The sequence below is a fragment of the Sardina pilchardus genome, chromosome 8 (assembly GCF_963854185.1).
Source record: "Sardina pilchardus chromosome 8, fSarPil1.1, whole genome shotgun sequence".
Taxonomy (NCBI): domain Eukaryota; kingdom Metazoa; phylum Chordata; class Actinopteri; order Clupeiformes; family Clupeidae; genus Sardina; species Sardina pilchardus.
Genome location: NC_085001.1, coordinates 30,185,546 through 30,190,545, shown reverse-complemented (window position 1 = coordinate 30,190,545; position 5,000 = coordinate 30,185,546). Strand labels below are relative to the sequence as shown.

The 5,000-nt window shown below is 48.2% G+C and overlaps 1 protein-coding gene across 1 annotated transcript in view; it reads right to left on the bottom strand.

Moving 5' to 3' along the window:
- The window catches only part of LOC134089642 (multivesicular body subunit 12B-like), a 40,820-nt gene that overhangs the window by 19,216 nt on the left and 16,604 nt on the right, over nucleotides 1-5,000 (bottom strand). The window lies entirely within an intron of this gene.

The window sequence follows — 5,000 nt, the reverse complement described above, 5'->3', positions numbered from 1 at the left end:
TTGTCTATGTCTGTGTGTGTGTGTGTGTATGTGTATGTTGTGTGTATGCATGTGTGTGCATGTGTCTGTGTGTGCGTATGTATGTGTGTGTGTGTGTGTGTGTGTGTGTGTGTGTGTGTGCAGTCCCTCCTCGTTAGCCTTGGCTTATTCTCAGGCACTCAGAACACTTTTAGTGAGGTGAAAATTGCGTGGTTTAAATCGTGTACCATCCCGCGTCAAACACGGCCGTAAATCTGCCTGTGTGTGTGTGTGTGTGTGTGTGTGTGTGTGTGTGTGTGTGTGGTCGGTGTGTGTGGCCCTCCATCAGATATCCATACACTATTCATTTAGCTCCATTCAGCCTGCTAAACACACCAAGGTGAAGCCACACCGCCACCCTCTTACCACCGAGGGGTGTGTGTGTGTGTGTGTGTGTGTGTGTGTGTGTGGGAAGGGTGGGTTAAAAAACACTTCCAGGGTGGCAAGGGCTTTTTATCAAACCTCTAGTCCAAGGAGAGTTGCCCAGGCGTGGCACACACACACACACACACACACACACACACACACACACTTAGATAATGGGCTCCTTGCATCTTGCCCAGCCCTAGTGTTTTCTGATCCTTGAGCCTGAAGCGTCCCAGCATCGTAAAACACACACACACACACACAGGAGTCTGTCAGCGCCACACACTCAGCAGAGTGAGATTAACACGCAGATTAGGGCCAGACGCGGGCCACAGCCAGCAGCCATATGGGGCCGGTCCCCCCCCCCCCCCCCCAGCCGAGAGCAGCCTGACGGGGACGAGCTCGGCCATCACTGCTCCCTGGGAGATAAGATGGAACTTTTGTTTGAAACCTGATGAGAAGCTTCTTAATGAAAGTGCTGGGCCAAAAATAATCTTTTTTCTTCCTGTTAGTCAATCAAAAGATGTGCGGCGGCCGTGTGAGTGTGTGGGTGGGGTGTGTGTGTGTGTGCGTGTGAGTGCGTGTGTGTGTGTGTGTGTGTGGGTGGGTGGGGGGATGGTGGGGGGTTGACGGGACAAAGGGAGGAGAAAGAAAAGTCATTTTACATAATCAGGCAGCGCCATCTGGAACAATTAACGGAATACCAGAGAACTCCGCGGATCAGTCATACTGGCTTATTAAAGATCCAGAATTATACAAGTCATAAATCCTCGGCAAAACCAAGCGTACCTCGGCCTGTCATCACTATTTTAACTTCAAATACGCCGGGATGCTCGATAAGGTTGAAAGAGGAGATTAATATATGCAAATTACGCGGAGCATTTAAAAGCTTCCCAACAACTGTCTACCTTCCTCCGCGTTTTTTCTCTCTTATTAGGGCCGTTATGTTTTATTCATAGCCCAGCTCACCTGTCATTTCATAAGCTCACATATTATGGGCTTCTTATTAAACAGGGGGAGAAGCCCTTTAATTGGGAGGCTCCATTGCATTTTCCAATTATTTGGAGCAAATAACACACACTCACACAGACACACAGACACACACACACACACACACCTTTAATAAGACGCCTCATATCGGTTTCAGGAAATCAAAAATCATTGTCATGTTCTGCCACGATATTTTGGAAACCAAAGTTAATTTTGAATCCACTTCGCTCTTCTTTCCTTCTCTCTCTCTCTCGTTCTTCCTCTCTTTCTCTCTCTCTATCAAAGGATGAACTGTCTCTCTGTCTCTTAATTGAACTTCTGCTAATGGATTGGGATATAATTGAGCACCATATTAAGTTAGATCACAGTCAATGTCAGGATACTTTTGATTTATTCAATAGATATGTTAATGTATGATTTTTTATTAGATTTACTATTTCATTAGGAGAAAATGGAAGAATGCTTTATTCATCCACTCGACAGAAATGTGAAGAATCCCCTCCACTTCCCTACATGTGTAAGCTTTTATTGCTGCAACGCTGGAGTAATGATAAAGTAATGTGAATGTGTGTGAGAACGCAGCCAGGGACCATGCTACTGAGGATGAAATCAATTTCAGCATTATCACCGGCTACATAGCACCCACCAGACATTAGAATCACACACACACACACACACACACACACACACACGCAGGTTTTCCTTTCAAATGGTGCTTTTCTGCTAGATTCCCTGCTCCATGAGGAGCACAATAGGGCGTAATTGTCAGGGGAAGCCTTGGCGCCCCCACCTCAGACGCTGGTGATAGAAACAAAAGCTAAAGGTGAGTCGTCTGAATGGAGCTCTGGCAGCCCACACCAGGGGGAGACATCCGGGGGAATTAGTTTCTCATACTCCGCTGATAAACCTCACAGGCAGGTGTGTGTGTGTGTGTGTGTGTGTGACTGAGGATGACTGGAGACCCTCCACACACACTAACACACTCACTCACTCTCGTTCTTTATTCTCTCTTCCTCTCTTTCATTCCTCCTTGATCTCTTATCTTTCATTATCTGTCTCTATCTGTCTCTTTCTCCCTGTTTCCATTTCTTTTCCTCCGTTTCTTTTCTGTGTCTTTCTTCGGTATCTGTAGACCCCCCCCCCCCCCCCCCCCTCTTCCCGGTCCTTTTCTGAGCTGGCTCTGCTCTCCTCTGCTCTTTTCTGTGTTTTGTTGGGAGAAGAAATCCAGGGGAATTAGTTTCTCATACTCCACTGATAAACCTCACAGGCGTGAGTGTGTGTGTGTGTGTGTGTGTGTGTGTGTGAGAGTGGCTCTGCTCTGCTCTTTTCTGTGTTTTGTTGGGAAGTGACGGCAGGTTTAATTGGGAGAGCAGGCAATTCATCAATCCGTAAGGAGCTGCCGCCACTGGCCTGACAGAGCGCACATGCTTTTAGAGCCACCCCAACCTGGCCAGCTGTCAGCACGCTCCACACCACGCCACACACACACACACACACACACACACACACACACACACACACATAAGCACACACACACAGAAGCACACACACACACACACACACACACACACACACACATAAGCACATACGGACACACACACACACACACACACACACGCACACACACACGCACACACACACACACACACACACACACACACACACACACACACACACACACACACATAAGCACACACACATGAGTACACACACATGAGTACACACACACACACACACACACACACACACACACACACACACACACATATGTGAATGTATACAGAATTAACAGATATCTGCAAAGTATATTTGCAATCTTAACCTTCTGCTATAATGACACCTCTGCAAATATCCAGCACCACTCACACACACACACACACACACACACACACACACACACAGACCCCTTCTACACCTTACATGTAACACACACAAGCCTGCACTTGAGTTATTTTGAGCACACATACAGTAATTAACCGTATAATGTCACAACATAAACATCACACATTTAAACTCCATGAGCATCTGTGACTATTCTGTGGTTAAAAGAAGATATCAACTCTGTTGTGATTATTCAGACACTATTTATTTATCTATTTATTGAAATAGCTATATCTGTTGTTAAACTTATTGTTTGTGTATGAAGGAATCTTTGCTATGTCCTGCTGATAGGAAACACTCCCGCTCCGCTGATTGGAGAATGACTGGGAGCAGCATACACACACTCACACACACACGTCTGTGTGTGAAGGCCTGTCAATCAAAAGCCGTTTCCATGGTGACAGGCCCAAGCCTGAGTTAACGTCTGTGGGCATGTGCTCCAGCTGTACAGATCATCACGGAACAGCTGTTCTAGATCCCGAGACACACACACACACACAGACCCGGAGCCGCCACTGACCAGGGTTAGGAGAAATACGAGACACGTAAACAGAGACGTCCAGCACACAGGAGTCTGCCTGTGTGTGTGTGTGTGTGTGTGTGTTGTATTTCTCGTTCCATCTGCATGTCTCTCATTTCCAGATGTGAGAAGATCAGGAGAAGACGTATCGGAGACATAACGCAGCCTGCCCGTGCCAGCAATGCACACAAGGTTACACACACACACACACACACACACACACACACTCACACGTGCACACACACACACACACACACACACACACACACACACACACACACACACACACACACGCACACACAAACGCGCACACACGCGCGCACACACACACACTCACACACCACACTCACACACCACACACACACACACACACACACACACACACACACACACACACACACACACACGCACACGCACAAGCACACGCTCACGCTCACACACACACACACACACTCACAAACATGTGCACGACACACATCTTAACCACTTGGTGTCTCTCTCCCGCCAGATAAGGCCAATCGAGAGAGCTTCTCCACCAGCCAGCCTCTCTCTCTCTCTCTGTGTGTGTGTGTGTGTGTGTGTGTGTGTGTGTGTGCGCGCGTGCACCATCCTCTATCTGTGGCGCCAGGGCGAGGCGTTTGCATTGTATTTCTCTTTCTGCAGGAGATGGTAAATGAGCTGGCGAGGAGAGGAGAGGAATGGAGCAGTATGGTGTGTGTGTGTGTGTGTGTGTGTGTGTGTGTGTGTGAGAGGAGAAGAGAGGAGCGATGTGGTGCCGCACCGCACCACCTGATAAATCATTAGGGGCTGGCACATGCAAAATGTTCTCCAGTGAGCTTCACAAAAGCTCCAGGGGAATCCGCACTCACACACACACACACACACACACACTGCACCGTGCACCACCTCACACACACACACCCTGCACCCCTGACACACACATACACACACACACACACCTTGCACCCCTCACACACACAGACACAGACACACCCTGCACTCCTCACACACACACACACACACACACACACACACACACACACACACCATGCACCCCTCATGTCAGCCCGCGGAGAGAAAAGATTCAATCCGCCGCAGAAGAGAAGACAAGACCTTCATTCCCACAAGATAGCTGTGCAGGCGCTGCACTAACACACATGCTAGTGAATACACACAGGAGCACTGGATCAGAGTGTGTGTGTGTGTGTACAGTATGTGTGTGTGT